The 27,823-nt window shown below is 31.8% G+C and overlaps 1 protein-coding gene across 3 annotated transcripts in view; it reads right to left on the bottom strand.

Moving 5' to 3' along the window:
- gus (splA/ryanodine receptor domain and SOCS box containing gustavus) overlaps positions 1 to 27,823 on the bottom strand; it is a 507,417-nt gene that overhangs the window by 187,879 nt on the left and 291,715 nt on the right. The window lies entirely within an intron of this gene.

Genomic DNA, 27,823 nt, shown 5'->3' on the forward strand with positions numbered 1-27,823 from the left:
GCCGGTATTAATTATTAATAAAACATTTATTCTCAGCCTATCAAAACATCAAGCTTTTTTTTATAACCCTTCCTGATTTTTACCTGAAAAATAGGTGGTAACTGAAAACCCATTGATCGAGAAACGACAATATGAGGTGAGAAAAATGAGATAATATAAGTTATTTGCCAGTTAATAACATAATTAACTACTTAGATATTAACAACAGTTTCGATTTTTTTTTGCCGATTCACACGCGCGTTTGTAAAACCGAAAAAGTTTACAACGGTAATTTCTTTTTCTTTTTTTAAAGAAAATTACAATAATGAATTTAGCACAGGTAAATAAAAAAGTGATTCCTACTTCCCTCATACTAGTTTATTACATTTATTCGCTTAACTTTTACTGGATTACCTTTTACCTACTTCCAAGTTCAAATGAAAATGACACGACACAGTCCTAAATTCGTCCCTCAAACAATAACGATCCACAATAAGAAAAATCTTGTCCTTTTTTTTTCTAAATCAAACATATTTATACGATTACAGTCCTCATCGTTAAATAATAAACTTCAGCAAATTCCTACTAGTTTACTCAAAGTAAGGATAACGAACATCTTACCAGCATAAAATACTTATAGCCTCTCAACACGATATTACTTTTTTTAATGAAGAAATAATTAACGTGTTTTTAGATTTAAATAAGACTACCTACTCCATTTTTTCCTACATAAATCTCACATTTTCAATGATTTCTACATCCAGATTTGTTGTGAATAAAGGCGAGATGAAGCTGAGAAAATGACAATATTATTCTGAAATATTTATAAAATAATATTTTGAAAATTAACGTTGAATTAACAAGTTTAGTATAATACACAATGAACAGTAGTTAAAATACAATCATTAACATTTTGCAATACATTACTTACTAGTGTCAGATATATTCAAATTATTGAATGGTTTTAAATGTCCGATTCAATGTTTAACAATAACAAAGAAACATTATATTAATAATATAAACTATCTTATACAAGATATAAACCAGTTGTAACTTGCACGTAATCCACATCATCAAGAAGCGTTCTGGAAACAATAAAACCAGGAGCAGATCACTTACAAATTAAAGAAGCGCTAAACCTATAATTTTTTTTATGTAGTACCTAGTTAAACTGAAGAGGATTGCCATATCCCAAATATAACAAAGGAAGAGACCCAGAAACAAAAGATAAGATATGTCATTCCATTCATACAGACTGGGTTCAAGTTGATAAATAAACATACTAGGTGTTGATATGTAGGACAGGACGACAAATTATTTTCTCTTTAAGTATTACTATACTCGTTTTCAACATCCAAACTCTAACCAGTGTTTATAATAATATCTTATAAAGTCATATTACAATCAAAGCCTTACATTCCATCTAAAAATAAATGAAAGAAAATTTTCAATTCGTTTAAATATTTCTGATTTAAAAACATAAAAATAAATATTAATTCACAAATAAATTTGCTTTATATTAAAGCTACTGAAAAAAGGTGTCTGGCACTAAAAATTGAAAAAGAGATTGAAAGACAGAAAAAAATTTGTACCACGACTTTACATAAAGTTCGTGAACACTGAACACCGAAACCTTAACTTCATGGAAAGAAGTTACGTTCTTAAACCATAAACAATAGAATTGTTACTTATACAAAAAAAAAGTAATATGTAATAAATGCTTACTAGAAATACATGCAGATTAAATAAATATTTTATTTAAGTAATTTTTGCATCCAACTTTATTGTGAAACATTGAAATTATGTTCAGTAACACTAATTTTAACAAAATTTATTTAAAAAAAGAAAATTAAAAACCGAACTGTCTCATTTTTACTACAAAAGATCGTTATTTAAGTACGTTTCTTTTTTTTTTTAATTTAAACTTTTTATTGTACGGTGCCTATGGCAGTCAAGCTGACGTCTAAAATTCAAGGAACTTTCTAGAAAGGGATCAATTTCCGAAACTTAACCTACCCTAACCCTTAATACCTAATTTCGCGTAGTAGCAATCTATCTACCTAAACTAAAAATTCCACTCAGCAATTTGAGGATAACAGGGAAACTGAAACTTCCTTGTCATCATGACCTTCCTAGTAAGTAGTTAAGGACTTCTTTATCTGTTAGGATCTGTTGAGGATATTTCTTTTTCTGTTGAGTTCTTCGTTTTTAGTTTGCAGAAGTTCTTGAATGTTTGCCGTTTCCATTTTGTTGAAATTTTCGCCTTTAATTTCACGTGCTAGTAATACAATTTCCATCACTATGTCACAAGAGCCAAGGACAATGTCTTCTAAAACACAGTCTGGGGCCGTAATTTCCGCCAGCAAGCATTGATTGTTAGGATTTAATTTCACCTATCGACTCCATTTTGTTGGCAATGTATTCTGGGATACCGTAATCTTTTCAGGATTGAATAACAAAGATGTGTCGTCTTCCATTGCCCGTAACAATCCGCTGAAAGTACGCCGTGGATAATAAGGTTTGAAAAGGGCGATCGATGATCCCTTGGTCTAATAGCTGTAACAGGATTGTCGTGTTTGGCGGCAGAAGTTAACAGTTCTATATTAGGATGTAAAACGTTTACACATTCTGGTTATCCAGCAGAATTACCTATTTGAAGTAGCACTTTGAAAGAAAACGACAGACTTCATATAAAGTTTCGGCGAACTTCGTTCATTTCAATAATTACAGCGTAAAATTCAAATACTACAGTACATGCACAATACAAATATATATTTTTAATTTTATTATTAAAAAATAGTATTTTGTCAAATATTTACAGCGAATACCGAACCGCGACAGCATGGGATTATTATATATAAATTTCGCAACACAAAAATTGTACCCCTACAACACAAAACCGCTTTTCCGTACTGGATAAAAATATCCCTAATCTTCTAATTAGGCGAAGGCCTGGGAGTACTACGTCCTTGGTACCATATTTGAAACAATTTAGTGGGAAGCGCTTCTACCGATGAACATGTCCGAGGACAACTAGTAAAGCCGGACCTCCTAATAAAAGCATATAAACGATCAACAAATGGGTCACCCGTTGGAAAACGTTTTCACGATGAATTATAACAAACAAATCAGACGCCTCGAAACGAGAGCTTTCGCAAATTTGACATTCAGTTAATACAACTCGGCCCAGACTTACGGATTTAACGATACGAAATACAAATATAGACGAACGAACTGAACACATTAGCCATCCTGGCTATGGAGTATCAAAGATAAAATTCACAATAAATATTACGTGTTATGAATCAATGTAATGATCGATTACAGAAAATTCAAAATCAGATCAATATTTTAACAATCAAAAAGAAAAGAAAAAAGTAGATTGTGACATTACATTAACAAATAGTAAGCTTTTGTTTTATATTTAAATATCGGCTAGAAGAAAAAAAAACTTTGTTTACAAACTTATAAACTAAAATAAATAACGTGTAAAGAAGAAATAACACAATATTCTAAATTTTAAATAGTTAAGATGAATGTATTCGAAAATAAACCAACCTTAACTAACCACTAACCCACTTGGCATCATTACGAAAATCCCATCGTAACATTAAATTCAACGAACCAAAACTTATCCTGAGACAAAGTTAAAACTTTCCGAAATTTTTTACGTAACTTGAATAACATCGGCTATTAATAATATAACCTTTCAATAAATATAACGCAAATCTACTTCTATGTAAAAGCGTTTATAATTTCAAAATATATATACAAATTATAACAATCACAACAATATCCTTAATACGTAATTTCGTAAAAATTATAATGCAAAATTCTCAATAGCGGGTAATATTACTGGTATAAGATGGTGTCAGGCTCACAGATAGATAAGAAACATAAATTTTCTTTAAAATATATTTATCATAAAAAATCCCCTTTAAATTGAATTCAGGGCTGGTTCAAAAAAACATACATCCTAAAAAAGAAAAAAATTCTCATTTTTACTTGTTTTTTGAATTTAAAAACAGCTGCATTAACGTTAGCAGCTGTATTTTTCCGTGGTTACTAATAAATACGATAAACAATAAATTGTTTATCTTAAATAAAAAAAAAACCTCGTCAATTTGTGTTACAATAAACACAAATTAGAACATAAAATACTTGAATATCGGCCGTCAAAACTGTTCTTTTAAAATCATATCGATAGCAAAAGGAAAATAATCAATTTTATTACGGATCAATTTCTAATCAAAGAAAAAGTTACACATATTTTTATAAGCATAATGAAGGGTTTCGGTGACAGCAACCTCGCAATAGGTCAGCATAACCTAGTAGTCACTGTACTAATCTCGCGGCGGTCCGTATAAATTTTCCAGAAAGTTGGATTTGATAAGATTCGGTCATAACATTTTAGAAAATTTTATCTATCGTTTTGTAGGAATATGAAGTAACAAATTTCACTTCAGAAAGCATTTTCTGGTTATTTAATCTTCCCACTTATCAATAAGCGGGAGTTCAGTTTTGAAATAGATTCTTCACACTAAAGGAATTTAATGTACAGTATTTGAAAAACAAAGAAAATGGAAAAATAAAGATTAGATAAAATGTTTCAGCCTATCGATAGATGAGGAACAGTCACAGTTATCAAGATATTTATTTTCATCGCTTATTCCTTACAACTGCAAACTATTTATTAATACTGTTTACACCAGAGTGGTCCTTAAAAACCTACTTTTAAAATTCACCTGGGGCACCCTCTTATTTCGTTCTATGATATAAAATACTTCCATAAAAATTTCTATTTTCCATAAAATCCATAAATTTTTTTTTTCTAATTTGTCAAAAACATTTAAGAAATGTTTTAGGGGTCGCTACCAAGTGTTGAATTTCAAGATAACCGAGGAATTTTCCAAAATTTCTGTCAAAGTAAATCAAACTGGTGAACACCAAAATGACATCGACCATCATCTCAACCAATCATAACTCGCTGAATAGGGACAGCCACACCCAGCGTTCACGTTCATTCAGGAGTGTTTCAAACGCGCGCTTGGCAGTGCCATACAGAGCCGTTGTTTGCAGTAACTTATTATTGCAGTTTACAATAATTTGTTAAGGTGGCTTTACTTTATTACTTTACTCATTATATTACTAATTTTGGAATTATTTAATACTGTTTGGACTTCAAGACGTTTAAGTACGGCAACTAGTAATAAGGAACCAATTGTAACGAGAAAATCTACAGATATTTGGCTTGTTGGTCAAATGTCGACTCACTGAACCAATCAAGGTTGCCATCTAAAAAATAAGTTCTTAGAGTTTTCTTTCATTGCAAAAACGCATTAAACTTGTGAGTCTCTTATATTTAAGAGACTCTGCTCATTGTTCTGCTAGTGATGTGCATCTGATTTGGGAAAAGACTAACATTCCCTCTAGATTAAAAAACATGTGGCTAATAAAATTGAAGGTCTGTTCAAAGAATGGAGCAAAAGCTTTGGTTGGCTTGCCGTCACCGTATCCTAGAAATTATGCTTGAGGCAGTTGTTAGCAAGTCAACTGGAGTTTCAACAGGACCCGAAATCTTGATTTTCAAGCGATTTAAGGGTTTGTGGAACTCTATCCATCACAGTAATTATAAAACCGCCACATCTGATGGTTTAGTTCACAAAAACGTGGCATCACTGCATCAAATATCATTGAGTTTGCTAAAAACAAACTTTAGGAGTTTCAACCAAGAGAAGACTATTAAGAATTTTTAGAGCTCACAATAATATTCCCTGGAGGAGTGCCAGAAAGAGGTATACACATTAAAGCTCCAGCGGGAATTCATCAAGCCCGATGGATGGCAAAGACAATTTACTCATAAGATCTAATTATTTAAAGATTAGTTCAAACTTTTCAAACAAGGAATTCCTAACATTTGCTCATTTGTTGTGAAAGTTTACGTTAACAGCTGGTTTCAAATACATTTGTTTGTATGGCCCTAGAAATAACTTGGAACTTTTGAGAAATTAAAAAGAGTTTGAAAGTGTCAATGTGGAAATTTCAAAGTGAGCAATGAAAACGTTTCTCCGACATTTGTGGTACCTATCAGAAGAGCTTGTTGCATTTGCATTTTTTGCGACGTATCTGAGGAAACTAAAAGAAAATTTTCGGATGCTTTAAAAAATGAAGAATGACGATGAAAATGAAAATGAACAATGACGAACCATTAAAACGTGCCCAAACTGATTCAATGTCATTCTTAAAACAGACCTGCAAGACTTTGTATCAAGTAACACCCTCAGGTTTTTCAAAATCCTAGATCTACCATCAAAAGTTTTGCAAACAGATGCAACAGAGTGGAAAAAATAACCCTATGAAAAGTTAAGGCAATAACTAGTTCACTTAAAAGTTATTAATGGCGTAGCTGAACGTGGAGTTGCACTGATGGAAGAGTATAACAAACTTGTTCTATAAAAGATGAAGAATAAAAGCAGTACTTGCTGCTGGTTAAGCAATTTAGAAACATGTATACGAACTCTAAAAATCAACTTTTTATGTATTATGATGAAGTAAAATGTGACATATGTATTTTAATCACAGCTTTTTTCTCATTAATATTATTATATATAATATTGTAATTGCTGTACTGTAACGACATATTAATTAAACATAATTTCTTTTGCAACTGAATTTAATTATTAATTCCTACCTAGTTTTTGAAAATTTTTGAAATTTACCGGGTGGTAGCGACCACTAAAACTGAGTTAAAAAATCCCCAAATATTACAGTTATTTTTTATACAGTATCTCGAAATGGCACGGAGCCACAAAGAAAATTACGGCGAAAAACTTTTACCTTAATTTAAGGACCACCCTAGTATACACCGATGTACTACGCGCCTCATTTTGTCCGAAATGATGGTTGCTAAATAGCCTACGCATCGTACTAGGATTTTAAGATTTCATATTGACGATGATGATGTAACCATTAAATTTTTGTATATATATAAAATCCATACAGAAATGCAATTCAAACTGCTTTGTTTTTAACTACAAACCTACATCCAGTGAAATAAAATTACTCGTATTTAGATAAAACAACAAATTTGCTTACGAGTAATTAACGGAATTAGAAAATTAAACTCTTACCTACGATTTGGTCCCATACTTACCGGATGCTGTCCTATGGATTTTTCTCACACATAGGCAAGGAATAATATACTAGTATTGGGCGGGAATAAATACGCTTGGGAGCGTAGACTAGGCGCTTTATTGCGAAAACCTTACAATTTCTTAATGGACACTTTTAGGGGTCATACGACCGACGATGTAAAGCGATGACGACAATTGTAAAGTGTGACCAAGTTAATGCTCCTGATGGAACGTCATCTCTTCATTCCCAAGATATCTACATAAAATTAAATTTTTTTAAATTTAATTTATCTTCGTAAACATTATAAAACTGGATGGCTAACAAAAGACTACATCATCTAGTAAAATTAAAAAACAGTCTTTAATCAAATTTGTGAGTGGATAATTGCGGCTTGGTCAGAAATACCGGAGGATTTGATTAAAAAATCGTTCAAGAAATGTTGCAATTCGAACGTCTCGATAGGAGGACGATTTTTTGCGGTTAAGTAATTACGAGAATAATTGCAATTCTACGGATGACGGATACTCAAGCACTGATGATAATAGTATTTACGATAAATACCTAAATGATTTCTATGCTATTAATTAAGTATTTACAGTAAGACTGATTTACTTACATTATGCCAATAACAAACGTTTATACACGTTCAATCTTCTACGGTGATTAATAAAATGCAAAAGAAAGCAAGAATACTTTTTTCTTTACTTTTTTATTTTTCAAACTTGGCTGCGAGTGGTACATGTGTGTAGTTCATCTAACATCATTAGAAATATAACGTTGAATTGTTACAAAAAAAAATAAATGTTTCATAAATCTATCACGTAATCTTGATTGAAATAAACCTCTTAAACTAAGTTGCTGATTAACTTAAATTTTTACACTTAATACTGCGAAAAAATGCATATACCAAAACATTTAAAAATTACAAAATTGAAGTTGGATTCTATTAACCTGATATGAATCGGACATATTTAATTTTTTAAAGACACGAATGTTAAATAACGGGTCCATAAATGGAAAATAATGTAATACTTTAGAAAACGGTAGTAGATTCATTAAGAAAATTAGTAATCTGATTATGAAAACAATCTAAGGTAGAAAAAAGTCAGTACAGTAATTGTTTTCTAAACTAAGCCGTTTTATTAGCAAAATATATAACGATAAGAAACGCATAATAAAAAGAAGGCTTAAATTAACATGAAATAAATGATACCCAACTGTATAAACTAATAATAAATTTAAGCCCATAAAGTATTGTGTAGAACTAATATTTCCTTCCGGAAGGTGTGGTCAAGTAATAACAATGTCCCCACCAGCAAACGGATACTGTAGGTGGACCAAAGAGAAAACTAAAACTAACCTAATTTACAACACCGTACTAAAAGAATTATCAAAACTAAATGTTTATTTTTTTTTTTTTTTGTCTTCAGTCATTTGACTGGTTTGATGCAGCTCTCCAAGATTCCCTATCTAGTGCTAGTCGTTTCATTTCAGTATACCCTCTACATCCTACATCCCTAACAATTTGTTTTACATATTCCAAACGTGGCCTGCCTACACAATTTTTCCCTTCTACCAGTCCTTCCAAAATTAAAGCGACTATTCCAGGATGCCTTAGTATGTGGCCTATAAGTCTGTCTCTTCTTTTAACTATATTTTTCCAAATGCTTCTTTCTTCATCTATTTGCCGCAATACCTCCTCATTTGTCACTTTATCCACCCATCTGATTTTTAACATTCTCCTATAGCACCACATTTCAAAAGCTTCTAACCTTTTCTTCTCAGATACTCCGATTGTCCAAGTTTCACTTCCATATAAAAGACACTCCAAGCATACACTTTCAAAAATCTTTTCCTGACATTTAAATTAATTTTTGATGTAAACAACTTATATTTCTTACTGAAGGCTCGTTTAGCTTGTGCTATTCGGCATTTTATATCGCTCCTGCTTCGTCCATCTTTAGTAATTCTACTTCCCAAATAACAAAATTCTTCTACCTCCATAATCTTTTCTCCTATTTTCACATTCAGCGGTCCATCTTTGTTATTTCTACTACATTTAATTACTTTTGTTTTGTTCTTGTTTATTTTCATGCGATAGTTCTTGCGTAGGACTTCATCTATGCCGTTCATTGTTTCTTCTAAATCCTTTTTATTGTCGGCTAGAATTACTATATCATCAGCAAATCGTAGCATCTTTATCTTTTCACCTTGTACTGTTACTCCGAATCTAAATTGTTCTTTAACATCATTAACTGCTAGTTCCATGTAAAGATTAAAAAGTAACGGAGATAGAGAACATCCTTGTCGGACTCCCTTTCTTATTATGGCTTCTTTCTTATGTTCTTCAATTGCTACTGTTGCTGTTTGGTTCCTGTACATGTTAGCAATTGTTCTTCTATCTCTGTATTTGAACCCTAATTTTTTTAAAATGCTGAACATTTTATTCCAGTCTACGTTATCAAATGCCTTTTCTAGGTCTATAAACGCCACGTATGTTGGTTTGTTTTTCTTTAATCTTCCTTCTACTATTAATCTGAGGCCTAAAATTGCTTCCCTTGTCCCTATACTTTTCCTGAAACCAAATTGGTCTTCTCCTAACACTTCCTCCACTCTCCTCTCAAATGTTTCTAAAATTGCAAAATATTATTCTTATCTACTAACTGTGACCATAAGAAAAAAAGAGAAACATGAAAAGTTAATTCAAGAAGATATTTGCACACCGACTGACCTTTACACGAAAGGACATAATTAATGTTCCGGTCATCTAACCGGAAACCCAATCGGTTGCATCCATATAATCCTGCACTCTCCCTTCTTTAGTAAAATAACGAATTCTACATTCTAACATAATAGTTTAGTTGGCAGAAGTAAATTAATGGCTGATATAAAACAACAAAAAATGAACACGAGAAGGGAAAAAATGCCGAAGCGCTTAAGTTTTTTCATTCGTATAATTTTCAATGTTACAACTTGATTAAAATACATGCGAGTACCGAACCTTCAGTTTATGAAGGGAAAAATCAATGCAATAAATCAGTAGATTAAAATGTACCACTTTTTAGGATACTCACACGCAAGGCACGTATAAATTATTTTGATTTTCAAACAGAAATTTGTAAAACAATTAAATTTTTACTTGAATTAACTTACTAGTTTTAATGTTATCCACAGATCCTAAATTCAAAGAAAGATAAAAAGAAATTAGGGATGAAAATAGGTATTAGATAATAGATATACTTCAAAAATTTTATCAACTATTTCTTTCCCTCCATATATTTCATGAAAATAAAAAAGAAATGTATTTTTTTTTGCTTACCTTAAGAGAAGTTAGATTATAATTGGTCAAAGTACTGCACATTTAAGAAATGTTTAAATAGGAACCGTTGAACCGGCCTGATAATAAGCTACGGTTAAAATCTTATCAGGATAATAAAAAATAAAAATTCATACATCAATAATTTCTTTGTATTTAATCAGATAGAAAGGTGCTTGTTTTTAACGTTGTAGTTAAATTTCAGAAAATTTTACTACACATTAGCTAATTTTAAATAAATATCTACTGCCGAAATATCTACTGATAATGTAGTAAAATCTACTGATCGATATTTAGTAGGCCTTGGGAGTGATACCCGGTTGACTTGACGTTTTATCACGTCAATAATAATTTCGTTATTCCATTTTTATACTTAAATCAGTTTTAAATTTTTGTGAATGTTCGCGATGGAATGTAATGATAAATTCTCGGCAGAAACGTTCTAATTTAAATACGAAACTCCGTTTCGATTCGTTTCGTTTCATGAATAAAATCCTTTCAGAATTATTCGTAATTCGCTTACATAAAACGGTACCGCCATTTATTTTTAAGATAAAAATAAAATAAACACCTAGAGAAGAATTAGTAAACGAATAAAAGGGACTAATAAAAAAAAAGTAATTGATAATTACTAATATATTTTTTAAAAAATCGTTTATTAAATTTCAATTTGTTTTCAATTTAATTTCTTATTAAAATTATTAACTAATACTATTAGAATTATTAATTCATTAAAATTATCCACTAACCGAGTATAATTATAGTAACTGACAACAGTTAAGTATTGATAAACCAGTAACTTACCTCTGCTAGAGAGATAGCAGAGTAAAGATTCCTTGTTTGTTTTACAAAACACATTTATTCGATTTCAAACGTATAATAAGACGTATAGGACTGACAAACACAAATTGTAAATTTTTTCTCTTCCCGATTTACACATCTTTTCTTACTTGAGAACACATTATTTATAATTAAAAATTAATATTAAATGGATAATTTATTCAAAAATATATCTCATCGATTTTTAATTACTCATGTTTAGTTATTTATTCCGGTTTACATAATCTGATCGAAATAACTAAACGAATTTAAGTAAATTACTAGAATTAAAAAAAAAATTAACCCAGGAAATAAGAAACTCAAAATTTATTATATCTTTTTATACACTGAAACGTACATAATTAATTGGACTAGGTATGGGAATTATAGACTGTACTATAAGAGTAACTATAAAACCTTATACTAAATAAGTTCGCGAAAACGAAAATATGACTACTACAAAGAGAGTATTTTCCGGACAGTGGAATCATTTCTGATAAAATAACGCCAGAATTAACTCGAAAATAGTTTCTGTCGGTCGTCCGAAACGACAGGATAAAAGATAAAATTATCTCTTGACTAATACATTAAATTAGCAGTCATCTGACAAAGGGCGACCGCAATACGACTGCGGCTGGTTGCAGGTGTAGTCGCGTAACGTCACAAAACCTGCGGCAGATAAGCTCCATCAATCCATCTAGTCACTCGTTCCATATCGGTTATTAATGGATTTCGACAGTATGTTACAACTTCCCTTTTGCGACCGGAAAAAATCCCGACACAGATATTTCAAATAGCACTACGGCAATTCACGAACGCTCTCTTCTAATCGAACGATATACATAAATATACTGCGTATACGTATTAGAAAACATACTCCCCCCTCTGACATATCGTAATCGTCATTCATAAATAATAAATAATGCACGTACGTTTCCAGATTTTTTTCAACGACTATGTATTTCCCGAATCAAACGAGACGGATAAAATCCTTGTTTACGGTTAACCAGAATTTTCACGACAAACGGATTACTATATGTGTCATTACAAAATATGAGAATCGTTTTATGAAGCTTCAATAAAAATTAAGTACAACAAATAAATGTATATCTTACTCGTGAAACGAAAGTTTTGTATGAGTTTTGAAAAAGATTACTAAGTATCCCATTTAAAGCCTCTTTCTATTAAAACACTTACAATACCCGCAACTTCAAGGTTGAATAATTAATAAAGGGCGCGGTATTTTTTTTTAATTTTCTTATTTAAATTTCCTATTTTAAAGCGAACTCCCATCGCTGCACAAACGAATCAATTGTACACAATAACCATTAGTTAACAGTTCACGGTAAACGTTGACCGGGGTACAATTTCCAACAATTTTCAAACAAATAATTTTAAAAACCTACACGAAACAATTCTACTTTTAATACAATTTTCAGAATAAATTAAAAGGTAATTACGCGGTAATATTATAATCTAGACTATTGTTCTGCTTAATCAATCAATATATATATTGTAATAACATTTGTACACAAATAAATATATAAACATAAAAAGCAAAAAAATAAACAAATTTATCGTGATTATAGTTGCTATTAAACGTAAACGAGCTTAAAATAAATATTCATGCACTTTTGAAGGATAAGCATAAGGTATAACACGAATGTTAAATTCTTAACAAAATATGTTACTAGAAAAAGTTATTGTTATATAAACAATACCGTAAGAGGAGGATTCTGAAATTATCTTCAGTTTACCAATATGCCGTGTATAGAGGAAGTAATATTAAACGTAAAAGATGAATGGATTTAAAAGTTAACGTTAATAAACCGGACCACCTTAATAACATACAGTTTGCATTAAACTGTATTTTACTCCGTGGTTAACCGTTGTTAATTATGTCTCACAACGATCTTTATTTGCAACAAAAATAAAATCACGCGGCTAGTTGTATTGGAATATACGCAGAAAAAAGTAACTACTAAAAAATTTGTTAAGAAAAAAAATTTAAAACTTTAAACGAGGTGAGAAAGAATCGGTTGTTTAAGGCAATGAAAAGGCGCTTGAAAGAAAAAGAATTCTGAGACGCGAGGATAATTTACAGGCAACCTGTCGAACAGTAGAAGTTGTACTGGTGTAGAAGTTACGCGTCCTTCTTGGAGGAGAATAAGGATAAACAAAAGCATAAAAAATCCGGATTCATACATACCTGCATATTTTTAAAACATTTCAGAACAGAACCGATCAAAGTAAAAATAAAGATCGATTACGGATATCGTTAATGAATCGTGTTCATTAAAAGAAAGGTTTGAAACCGAGTTCAGCCAGGATAAAAAAGAAATAAAAATAGAATTGTAAATATTTCACTCCTGAACTTCTTAAAGGTGTGGCGGTGTTAACGTAAAGACGACGGAGAAAGCCGGAAATTGTTTTTAAATCCCTTTCCGTCGGAAAATCTAGCGACACGACACGCATTAAAATAACCAATCATAAAGAGAAAAAATTATTATAATTCGCCATTATTACACGTTAAATAGCTTATTGAATTTCAGTAATATTCTACCTAAACGTCCACCTAGGTACGTCAGTATCTCATCTCATCTCATTTAAATTGCAATTTTAGCTTAACTTAATACATGTTTATCCATTTACAATTTAAAAAAATAAAATAAAACAGAATTAAATAAATCAGTAAATAAATAAATGGAAATCAGTAAATCAATGGAAGAATTTTGTAAAGCCTGGGAATCTATCTCCTCTAAATAACTTTGAACCTAAAAGGTAACTTCGATACAAGTAAAACCCGAAACATCTAAAAGGGCTTAATAGAACATTGCAATCTTAACTACTCAAAAGGTTTTTTTACATACTTCACCCGATAGTATACTTTCTGCGTAAAACTTTTTCAAGAGACGAAACATTAGTTAATGAGGACTTACTAGAGGACTATTATTAACCGATGTAGCTAAAAAGAAAAAAAATTAAACAAACACACAATTGTCATGAAAGAGTTAAAAGTCGAAAAATGGTTAATGTGTAATTTGAAAAGATTTTTTGATAATTTGTATAAAGCTGAGCGTGTCAAACGCAAAAAAATCGAAAACTATAAATTCATTGACGTATCGATAGATTTGCGATGTTATGTAAAGTCAAAAAGCTATTATTATTTCAAATAATTTCATTAAATGAATTATAATTATTTTAAATTAAATTAACTTTTTAATTTTCTAAAGTTAATACTTGATTTTTTAAATTGTATTTCTCAATTTTAATCTAAAAACTTCAGCTATAGTAATTTATAAGAAATCACAAAAAAAACTGAACCGGAGGTAGTCGAAACTACGTTTATAAATTTTAACGTACTTCCTGGAAAAGCTGAAAACTGACCGATGATACAGTCACCGATTAAATAATTTGGGAAAATGATCACAGAAAATGTGAATAAGACAAAACTAGAAAAGAAGTTTGAATTATTTACTGAGATAAGTATCCAACCGACGAAAAAAATCCATGTTACTTGTTGGGAATCTCCCTACACTTGAGAAAATTTCAAACGGTTGAGACTCAAGGCCTGGGATTTTAAAATAAGTATTTAGTACCACAAGTTGTAATAAAGGTAATAAAATCGTATTTGCAGACTTTTAGCAATAAGACCCCGTTAAAAAAAAATCTCTTCAAAATTAGACATCAATTAATTTTTCAAAAATCTAATTATTTGGACTCGGATTCCGAAAAATGTATTTAATAAGCCATTAAGGTTAGGCATTTATGACGGAGTTCTGTGCTTCAATGACGGTAACATTGGAAAAGTGAAGGTATTCGAGGTTCTTGGAATTATAAAGTACGGTAAAAACCCACTAACTAACAAGGCTGTCAATGTGTAAAACTGGAATTTAATGACCGAAATCCCCAAAGACTTTGAAAAAAGAGAAAAAGTTTTGAAACAGTGGAAGAGAGAGGCATAACAGCCCAGGTGCTTTCTACTTTGCTTTTTAAGTTACAAAATTATAATAGCGTAAGCAATTTTGTAAGGTTTTTTGGGTTTCCGCATTTATGTGTTTTAAACATGCTGTTAAAAGGGTATTTTCTAAAAGCACGATCGAGAATAACGAAATCAAAATTAATTAAAATATTATTTTAAACCGTAAATTTGTTTATTTTTCCATAGGAAATTTATCATTACCACTTAAATCAGAGCTCAGAGATACTAATGTAAATTATTAAACGATACAAACACAAAATTTTAACTAAAAATTCAAATTGTAGATAAGTTAATATCTCAAATGAAAACTAGTACAATGCAAACAATGAAATAAAATAAAAGGAAGCATGAGCTGAGCTTTTTTTTTAATTGACAAATCATCCAGTTTCGGCCCGCCCAGCGATTGTATTCCAGAATCACAACCTTGGCATTTTATTGTTCATCGCCATACTATAGGACAGTTATAGTTAGGTTCGACCCGTATCACAATATTATCACTATTATTTATTATAATTAGTATTTATACAAGGTAAATTGTGACGATACTCAGAGCCCACATTAAATATATAAAATTTACTTAATTAATACATTAGAAACAAAACGATTAAATAATTCGGTTATAAATACAGTTTACCATATTCAATTACAGTATTGTATTAATGTTTTGTAATTTAATTATAAAATTACCACACAACTCTGAAAACAAGACATGCAATAGATTGTACAGTGAAAGTGCAAGCTACATTTACAACTAGAGACTTATTCCATGAAACCTAGGCCTACACACAAGCCTCACATTTTAGGAATTAAGGACGCACCGTTAAGGCATGCCATTAGGGTATTTTTGTTGTATTTAAATTAAAAATTAAAAAAAAAACAATATTCATGTTAGATGATTGGGTGTGACCTACCTTATTTAAAATAAAAGTGAAATAAAGAAATAATTATTAAGATTCGCTTTCAAGAAATAGTCTGCTTTGATTGACAAATGACAATAGAAAGAAAACCTACAAGTTAAAAAATATGTTAAGTGAAAGTTAACTAAGTTCACGTATAACCTGAAACAATAAAAAAAAAGTAGGACATTTCGCTATATTGTGTTTTACACTGTTGAAGTCTTCCGAACACGGTTTTACTTTCATTTCTTCTATGCTAACTCTTACATAAAATACGTAAACAGAGAAAAATTGACACAACGCTCATTAAATTCCACTTTAATGGCCTTGACTGTTCATGGAAAATCCCTAATATACACGATAACACAACGATCACTAAACGCTAATTAACGATGTGACTTAGATAAAAATTGAGAATTTGAAAACATTTTTGAAAGCCGGATTTTAAAAAAAAGGAACTATAAATCAATCCTAGGTCGGCTGAAACTGAAAATCATTTGCTTAATTTTTAATAAATAAAAAGTTACAGAATCAAAATCATAAACAAACTGAATAAGCAAATTGATTAATACCGCTGAATTTTAGACCGTTATGATAATGCTAGGCATTTCAGAATAATAACGTAACACTAAATTTGAACGGCAAAGACACACGTCATTATCTACCATCTAGCGTCTAAGTCGACGAAGTGAGGTCTAAGTTAAACCATCTATCACTAACTCTGTTTCCGTCTTCGGCAACATTTGCTGTTGTTCTATTAGTCAATTAATCTTGTTTTGGAGAATTTAATGTAGAACACAAACACGTTTAAACTGGATGGAATAGGGAGGGAATTGCTCGGCTCTTCCAAAAATTTTACAACACGTTATCCAAAGACTACGGTGTTATCGCAGAACGATTCCCTCACTCACATCATGAAATTTAATTTACAGCAAATATTTTATGATGCTTTTAAACAGTACGTGCAACTGCTTATTCGTAAAACAGTTAAATTTCTTATCGGGTCAACGGTTTATTTCAATGAATACATGATGTCCCGGCCATTTTTTGAAACGCAAAAAATGAATACCGTTAAAAATTTAATACTTCATTCGTTTTAAATCAAAGAATAGTCGTACACAATTTCGTCGATTCTTGTCAAATTTAAATGAACATGAGCAAACACATTAAATATTCGAGGCCAAGTACTAGAGCGATTCGAATAGAACTCCGTATAATCTCACCTCGCGGGTCAATGACTTATTCGTATTCCTCGCACCGATTCCAAAGGCTGATACAAAAATCGGCACACCAAAGAATAAAACGATCGCGGTACAAAAATCTCCGTAATATCTGTCGACAATTTAGTTGACCTTGAACAGATACTACTCAAACGAAGTTAAAACTCCCTTTATACGATCCAACCGAACGTTAATTAAATGGAATCCTTACGCTTATCCAGACAATTTATAAAACAAATCACTGTCAACGACTTCCAAGTGTCAACATTCTGTGAAAATTGGGCGTATCATTTTATTTATAATGTTATAAATTTGTTTTCATTTACCCAAAAACTGACTGGTGGTAACAAAACACGCTACTTAGATAAAAGAAGGCATTTGGAATAAACAAAAAATACTAGGAACTAAGGTATTAATAATAATAGAAAAAAGGGTTGCAAACAAATGAAGAAAAGAGACTGCTACCGAAATAGAAATTCTCAGAGTTATACAAACGTACATTCACATAAAATAAAAAGTCAAAAGAGTTTTGGCAAATCCGTAAATCTGCTTTTTAAATTAAGGTCCCGGCATGTTATTGCATCCAGCCGATGTTTGATCAAGTTCAACGTAAAAAAAATATTGTTACATATAATAATACTAAACAATCAATCATAATGCTATAAGAATATTTAAAGCAAGGCCATTTATAAGATTTTTTTTTTTTTTTGGTTAATGTTGACGCAAATGACTACTACTTACTTTACTTAGTATAAAAATGAATTGCCATTAATAAACACGTAAAGTTTAATAGCCAAAAACTACCTTCTAAATAAAAAGTAAAACGTACTGAAGGATAAACATACAGAACGATTTTATTGGAATAAGCGAAACAGAATGCACATTACCGCGGCAGTTGACATGGTGGAACATTATTTCCCACATCCAGGTGCTAAAGTAGTACATTAAATCGTTCGTAGTAAAGCGTAGAACGACCGCAGTAAAACGGTTGCGACTGAAACGAACGTCCGATCTCTGCAATTAACAGTGGTGGTAATTACTTAATTATATAATTATTTATGTACTGCGTCCCGACTCGGTTCGGTAATTAATTTATACCGTCAATAATCAGATACAAACACGAGTAACATAGTTTTATCAATAAGCAATTTATAATGGTATTACAAATAAATTTATTTCGAATGTTTAATTTAATAGGCGATTAATTTTCAAATTTAATAAAAATCATTTTAATTGTTTTCAAAATATTTTACTGTAATTCATAAATCGATTTAAAGCAATAAAAATCCACCCGCTATTTCGATATTTTTATTTAAACGAATGGGGACGTCTCCGAGTAATATAACTATAAAGATAAGATATACAAATTGCCGAGATACCGATATCGGGAATCGGTGGAAAAGTTAAACGATATTTCAATGAAATTTCATATAACCGCTGTGCAGATAATTATAATATTGACGACCAAGTAAGGCTCTATCACCGCAGTAAAAATTAACAGCCCTACAATTAAATGAATTAAATTTTGTCAGTACTAAGCTCCTTTGAAATTCCAGTAAAAAATTAAATACGCAGTCTAATCACGTTCCAGTAATGTAATTATTAACGAATTTAAAATAAAAACTCAATAAAATTCGCACATTTATCTAAAAATGAACATCAGAAAAATTTAAGATTTTAATGACCTAATTAACGACCGCAGTTAATGATCGATGTAAAATTGTTGAGTAACATTAATAAATTTTATAGCATAATTTTAAACTATTACAATTTAATAAGAAATTCAAAGTTTGAGACAAAACAAATTAATCGATTAACAATTAACAAATAACAAAAACAATCGATTGATGAAACAAACAACAGAAACAATCAATCGATTAAAAAAATGAATATTCACTTTCTTCCGAATTTAAATCGGCGAAAAATAAAGAAATTAACAACTTATTGCAATATAAGACGTAGAGTTACACGTTTACGCTAGTCATAATAAATAAATACCAATAAAATGAAAAATAAACAAATTATAAAAAAAAAAAACAACACCAAAGACATACGATAGTAAAAAAACCACGATACGTGAATCTGAGGATGTAAAAAAAAACAAAATATATTTATTTTAAGTGAACAAAATATTAACCTGGTACAAGATGTCGATAAACTAAAGTAAATAAATTAAAACTAACGCACGATTTGCTTTTTAAAGACGAAAATAAACATCTAGATAGAAATATTCGTTCTTAAAAGGGCAAAGATACGTGCTATTCTGTGATGAAAATGTGCACAATTTTCTGTTGTAAGCGTTTTTATGGGGTGTAGCGTGAATCCAACCGCAGATTAGTAAACAACCGATTCTGATTTCATGAAATCAGGTAACAAAATAATTAGGTTATGACCAAAAAGCAAAGAATAAAGAAACGTCAACATTCCGACTTGCACCATTATACCGAACCACGATCCTAACTTGCCTCGCTCAAATATTTTCGACCTTTAATTGAGCGTAACTCAAGAAACGACTCGACCAATTTTCATCAAATTATCACATCCACAACTACAGATAACCTACTACAGCAAATTTAAATCTCAATGAAATCGAAGTAGTTTTGGAAATTTTCGAGCCACAGAGTTTTATCCGAAGGTTTATAAATAAATATATATAAAAGGAAATTAGAATTTAAGTGAATGGCATTTTCGTACTCATATCTCAAAACGTGAAGAAAATTCCATTTTCACACTCCACTTCCATCATGAGACCGATAGTAATATCGTAGTTTTCTTTAAAAAATCGGTAAAAAAAAGGATCTTTTCTGTAAAATAGAAGCCTAGAAAATATGTCATCTTAAAAACTAAAAAAACATATTTACATTAATTATCACAATACATGGACACAGAGATTTTATTATTATACAAACAAATAAAATATTAACTTTTACTCCCTGCAAAATCAATTGCATTCACTTTTTTGTAGATAATTTCAAAATATACTTCATTTTCTGCAGAAACTTAGGGATAACGTTCCTTATCTGATTATATAAAGAAAAATCATACGTAACCAAATATAATGGATTCGTATTTAAAATCAGAATTACTTTTAAAATACAAAATGACCGTAGCATTTGATGCTCGTAAAGTCACAAAAAAAGAAGATAACGCCCAGTCGAAACTGTTTTCATCAATACCTTATTCAGTCCGCAATTATCACAACAATGTCAGCTGTCAAGTGTCGTGACTGGCAGTAAAGCATCAATACTATTGACCTACTCTTTACTATTGAATTTGAAAATTAAGTAAATTACTTAATAACTGTAAAAACTTTCGGGTTACGTTTATTACTCAATTAATTTCTGTTATGCAATGAAATTTCGTTTCACTGCTGAGATTTTTCTTCAAAAAAATAAAGAAAAACTGAACAAAGTCCTCATTTATAACTCTTTAATCTACTCGTAATACGACTTTACATCCGTGTGAAACACAACAAAAAAAGATTCTAACAACTCGTCTTTATCACATACTCCTTTTCTCATTGTCCGCCCACTTTGGGGGAAGGGAGGCCAACGGTTTTCCAGTTATTATCCATTTTCCTAGTACAGTCATAGCTATCGTTAAAAAAAAATAATAATAAAGAATTGGAATCTTTGTTTTAACGCAATTATCCGTTTTTTTTTATTTGTATCTAAAAATTACCTAGTCACCATAAAATTTGTATCTAACATGTTACACAACTTTTCTCACTGTAATTTTCGTGCTGATTTCAAATATGTTATTGAAATTGTGTTGACACGTAAAGGTTTTACGTAAATTGTAAATTTATAAAGATTTTTATAATAAATTTATTTTGATCAACTACTGGTTACAATTAAGAATACTTTCTGTATTTTTACTTTTAAATTATATGTATACATGCTTAATAAAAAAACAAACATATAACTATATCATGGGAAGTAGATAAGTATATAAAAATATGTCTGTATGATGACATCAGACAGATATCTATTGTTGCGTATTACAGAGCTTAAATTAGTCTAGCTTCACGCTTCACTTGTCTACTGTGTGTTGTGTTTGACAGAGTTATAAGTGTTTTGGTAAATTTTCATCAATTTTTTTATAATATTAAAGTAATTTTTCTCGTTTTTATTTGCTACAACTTGGCTTCTGCAAAAGTTCGTGGATGCTCAAATTATCCAGACAATTTTTGTTGTCTGTGGCAAAATTACGGTTAAATCCCAAAGAAAGACTATTTCTGAATTGTTACAAACAGCTTAAAAATTTTATTTTGATTGTACACTCGGGGATCAGATAAAATATGGCCGCCTCGTGTTATTTGTATATCGTGCTCAGTAACTCTAACCGAATGGTTGAAGGGGAAACGACGAGCCATGCCACATGCTATACCGATGGTCTGGCGTCAACTTAAGGACCACTACACCCACAGCTACTTTTGTATGAAAACTATATTTGGATTTTCATTTAAAAACAGAAAGTTCATAAAATATGTAGATGTATCCTCAGCTCTAGAGCCGGTACCATGTGGAGAGGAGGTACCTGTACCTGTACCACCATCTAATCCAACATTGCTAGAAGAACAATCTGAAAATGAAGCAGACGATGTAGAGGATGTTAAAGAATTTCTTCCTGTATCTGATGAGAAATCTCCTCATTTAATTCAACAACGTGAACACTTAATCGTTTAGTAATCATTAATTGAGTGATAAAATCATACTGTCGCCACCTTCACAAAAATCACTCATGAAAAGTTTTATAAAGGCACTACACAAAGAAGAACCAGAATCTAATCATTTGAAAATAAGTTTTCCTAAATTGAGTAATGGGAAGCTGAAGGACGGAATATTTATCGGTCCGTAAATCAAAAAACTAATTAAGGACTCAACATTTGACGATAAACTTAGCGAATGTGAACTAGCTGCATGAAAGTCCTTCAGACTTTGTTGGTGGTTTTTTAAGCAACAGAAAATATGTAAACTGTTTTGTTTTTGTTAATACACTGTTAAAACATTACAAACGTGTAGGATGTAGGATATCATTAAAAATTCATTTCCTACATTCCCACCTAGACTTTTTTCCCGAAAATTTGGGCTCTGTCAAGCGATGAGCAAGGAAATCGTATCAGGATATTCTGACCATGAAACAACGGTACCAGGGAAGATAGGATCGTGGCATGATGGGCGACTATTGTTGGTTTTTGTTTAGAGAAACTGACCAAACATCGTACAAGCGAAAAACAAAATTGTCAACATATATTAAAATTAAAGGTAAGAGAATTCCAATAATTTAATCTTTTAAAAACAATTATTTTAAAGACATTTCTAACGATTTACACATTTATTAACTGTTATTTTAAAATTGAATTAAGGTATTTTAATTTATCTGTGTTTGAATAAATAAAAATTTAGTTGATTTAACAAAATTTTAAATGACTATACATAAATATCAATTATTTTAATATACTGAGTCGACAGTGATTATGCATTCATGGGTAAATAAATCTTGTCTAAATCGTTTGTATCTTTCTCTGGTCCTTCTTTATTTTTCCTGTTTAGCCTCCGGGAATTACCGTTCAGGTATTCAGAGGATGAATGAGGGTGAAGTATATGAGTGCAAATGAAGTGTAGTCTTGTACAGTCATGTAGTCTTGTACAGAGATGTGAGGTTAATTGAAACCCAACCACCAAAGAGCAACGGTATCCACGATCTAGTATTCAAATCCGTATAAAAGCCTTTACTAGTACTGGAACGCTGAAACTCTCGACTTTCAAATCAGCTGATTTGGAAAGACGCGTTCACCACTAGACCAACCCGGTGGGGTTAAATCGTTTGTATCTAAGAACACGTGACGAATTAGAAAACTTTTGATAACAGTTTTGAATTCAGCATCCCGAAATTAATTAAAATCGCTATAGACGATTCCAGATTCACGAAAAAGTTTTTTTTGTCGACTAGTGTATTATAAGTTTATCATCTTACTTAAATATCAGAACAGTTATCTCGAACTATAATTATAATTATAATTAATTATTAATTATAATTATTTATTTATACCGTACTGTAATATGTTATATACTGCAATAATCTTTAATACCAATCCTGTTATACAAAAATAAAAATTATTTGATTACTACTTTGTACAATTATTAGTTTTATTAATAGAATGAATAGTGAAATTTTTATAAAATCTAATCATTTATAAAATCTAATCAAACTACCTATTTATTGTAATATAAAAAAGCTGAATTCCCTGACACTGGATATTTTATTCTTATATAGCGAAGAAATAGAAAAAAAATATGATACATGGAAAAACGTTACCAAAGATTTATTTTTTGGGGTGGGGGTAATTTATGATGGTTTATTGTAAAATTATCATTACATGTTTAAATAAACCAAAGAAAGTAAGAAAAATTAAAAAAAAATCGGTATTTTTATCTTTTTTCTGCTCCCCTATTCCCAGTATGATCTTCCAATAATATTTATTTTTTGATTTTCCTACGTTTACTATGTTAAATACAAGAAACTAAAAAAAAACTTCCACTGAAAACGTACAACCAATAAAAAGTTACCTAAGACTTCTTTTCGGAGGTGAAGGTGAATTATGATGAAATTTATTGAAATATTGGTATTAAAAATTTAATAAAAGAAGTTATGCAAATACAAAAAATCCTCCCGCAAACTTATTTAAACTTTCATCGGTTCTCTCCCAAAGTTTTTTTTTTTTGACTACTTGCACTACTACTCTGCTTAGGAACACAAAAAATCGGAAATAAATTTGCAAAAAATAAAAAGATAGTTTTTCGAATTATGGGGAAGGGGAAGAATTTGGGACTAAGTATTTTTTAAACGGTAAGAGCTTAAATAAAAGTGTTGTTATGTTTGTAAAATTTCGAAAAAATTAACCCAAAATTTTATAAAATTGCTCCATACAAGAGTATCTGTGCCAAATTTTAACAAACTCGGTCATTCACTCAAAAGTTAAAAAGCTTCAAACACGCCAACACACGTACATAGTATGTATGAACAATTTTTTTGACTCCCTGAGTCATGAAACGTTGAGAAATTAAAAAAAAATCCCCACCCCAATTTTTTGGCAGCTCACCATTTTTCCTTCTTGCAAAGTAGCTCTAGAGCTATGCTGCCAGGAAAGTGTAAATTTCATGTTTTGCCAATGTCAAAATATTTATGAGTAATTCCGCTTTTAATTATCAATATAAATACATATTTATATAAATAAATAAAACATAATATATTACAAATGCTGTATTTAAAATGTTTATTATAATGAAATCTGACAATTAAAAGAAGTCGCACACAAATTGTTCATAAAAAATAATACAGTACATTAATTTACCCATTGTTTTGATGACAGGACGTAATTTCACATTTTTTTGTTTAATAACCAAGCTTTAATCGACTCTTTTTTTACAAACATTACTATTAATATAAGCGGTGGGGTGATTCTTAAATTTAACACACAAAATGTCATTAAATTTGTTAACAAACTTTAGGTATTTATTTATTAAAACTAAATTATTTAAAAATCAATATTTATTTACATTATTTAATCTGATAAAAATTTTAAGTTCCATAAAATTATATGACATTATTTTCTTTTCCAGAAAGATAGCCAGAATACAAATCTAGAAGTAATTAATTTAAAAATATTTAACTAGTCCGGTCGGGTTTCGAACTGTCAAACTACCGCACATGAAACCAAGCGCTAGTTCTTATGCTAATCCAAATCACTAATAATGCTAATTCGTAGATTATAATACGTCCATTACACAAAGATAGAATACTATTGGAATCTGTAATATACTTTTCACGCTAATAACAACAGCACGCCGCATAAATAAGCATGTAATGCCGGAATTGTATCCAACTTTGGCGACGGCTCACAAGAGGGTGGAAGGGTGGTGACATATCAGTTAATGAGATTATAAAACAAATGTTAAGACAAGTTCGTAACGAACTGAAGAAAGCGATCCTTAGGTCGATGAATTCCAAATAGAAGGAAATATGTGACGAAATAGAAGAGAACCCCTTCGGGAATGCATACAAAGCGATGACGGGTAGGTCTGGAAAATCAGTACCGAGGCTGCCTGCCGCCCAATTGAGAGATTTGCATTGAATAAACTAAAACCACGGAAGGGGCCCGGTCCTGACGGCATAACCGCGAAAATATTAAAAGTACTGGTAGAGACTTTTCCCTTGACGATACTTGATGTTTTTAATAAAGCAATCTTTAAAGAGATGTTTCCAAAAAATTGGAAACCGGCACGTCTGGTGCTTATTAAAAAAAGAGGGCAAGGGGTTTAGGCCAATTGGGCTCATCAATGCTCTGGGCAAACTGTTTGAGGCCTTGTTGGTGGGGCGACTAGAGATGGTAATAGACAAAAGAAGAGGCATATCCGGAAAACAGTACGGATTCAGAAAACAGCGATCTACGGTAGACTAAGGTAGATATAAACATGCATTTAACAGCGTCTCTTAGGGTGCAATCTTGGATACGCTGGTTAGAAAAAAGGTACCAATCGACCTCGGTGCAACAACACCTAACGGGGAGGGAAATGCAGGATAGGGAGAAGAGTTCGTCATGGCCATGGAGCGGAGGGTACCCGAGGGGTCAATACTGGGCCCCTTAATCTGGAACGTGGCCTACGACGACGTTCTGAGAAAAGGGATGCCACGAGGAGTGGAAGTGACGGCATCTGCAGACGACCTTACCGTTATCGTCAGTGAGTGTCGGACTGCGTGCAGGAGGTCAAGCGTTTGGCGGAAGATACCCTCGGCTCTCTGGTCAGAGCGATGGCGGACAAAGGTTTGGTAGTGTCTCCCCATAAATCGGAAATGCTATTAATGGCCGGTAGGAGGCACTTACCGACATTTACAGTGACACTGGAGGGAAACGATATGATCCCCTGTAGCAGGACCAGATACCTGTGTATGACTCGATCAGACGAGAAGGCTCATCGCCCACGCCGAGGAAGTTTGTAAGAAAGCGGAGAGGGTTACCTCGGCGATAGTCAGATTAATGGCAAATGTCAGGGGCCCCAGAACCGCTAAGAGGAGAATTATAGCCTCAACAGTCACATCTATGATGATGTACATGACACTGATCTGGTGTGGCGCTCTCGGGATGAGATGCAACTTACAGAGATTACACAGTTTGTACAGACTCCTTGCGCTTAAAGTGGCGAAGACATGTAGGAGTGTGTCCGTGGAGGCTGCACTCGTTATTGCGGAAATGCCGCCAGTAGATTTATTCGCGGAAGAACGGCTAGCAAGATACCGGGACATGGATCCATCAGAAGCGAGAAGTGTCCTATTGGACAAGTGACAAGAAAGGTGGGATGCTGCAGCGACCGGTAGGTGAACCCACCATTTTATTCCACGTATTAAAACATGGATTGGCAGGAGAAACGGGGAGATGGCTTACAGGTCATGGATCGTTTGGGGGTCTACCTCCACTCTAGAGGGATTCACGGATCGATGAGGTGCCAGTAATGCGAAGGTGTGTGCACACCTTCATGAGATGCCCAAGATGGGAAGCCGAAAGACCGTTGGATCGGACGACAATTATGATGGGTGCAGGTGCAGGTGCAGGCTGGAGACAATGCACGAGTTAGTTCCGAAAAGTGCTCGCTAAAAGCTTTGACGAGGAAGCTAGAGCATAGCGTGGTTGTTGGTCCGGAAGTGGGGATGAAAGGTCAACTCTCGCGGTGTGGACGGCGGGGATCCAACTGGATCGTCGTCGCTGGGTGCCCCCAGGGGACGCTAAGCTCTCACGGAAGGATAGCACTGGTAGGCCCGCAGACACGCGCGGTGGTGATGCTACATCTTGGGTGGTTTCGCCACCGCTATGTTTGAGGGGGAGGGTTTTTAGTGGGTCCCTGCTTCGGCAGGAAACCCCACACATCCAGCAGTACGTTGGGCATCTGGTTGTAGATTTTCCCTCCTACAAAGCAAACATAAAAAAAAATGCCGGAAATTGTCTAGCGAGATTCTTTATGAAGCGAATACTAGCTTCATAATAACAGTAAAGAATGGAGGGTACTCTCCAATCACTTTTTCTAATTACCTACGCAATTATATTTGATTATTAGTTTCTCTTAAAAAAAAAAAAAAAAACTGAAGAAATACCCAAAGAAAATTATGCTTGGCTACTGACACCTAATTCCATTTAACAATATGTTTTATTGCATTAACATTTTGTATGCTAATAATAGTTAATAATAAGTATATTTTTACTTTTAAAAATATATTCCTTACCGAAACAGCAATTTCTTGTAAAATAGCCTATACAAGAAATCTGTAAATAAAAATTAGTAATAAATCAAAACAATTAGAACAGATTAGTTATTCCGCAGGTAAGTTATATTTGTAAAATTATATTTCGGATTAGGTGAAATTTTCAGAATTACTCTTTTATTAATAAAATTGGATGTAATAACAGAAAAATAATCGGGGA

This window comes from Lycorma delicatula, chromosome 1 (genome assembly GCF_047948215.1).
Source record: "Lycorma delicatula isolate Av1 chromosome 1, ASM4794821v1, whole genome shotgun sequence".
In the NCBI taxonomy this organism is placed as follows: Eukaryota; Metazoa; Arthropoda; class Insecta; order Hemiptera; family Fulgoridae; genus Lycorma; species Lycorma delicatula.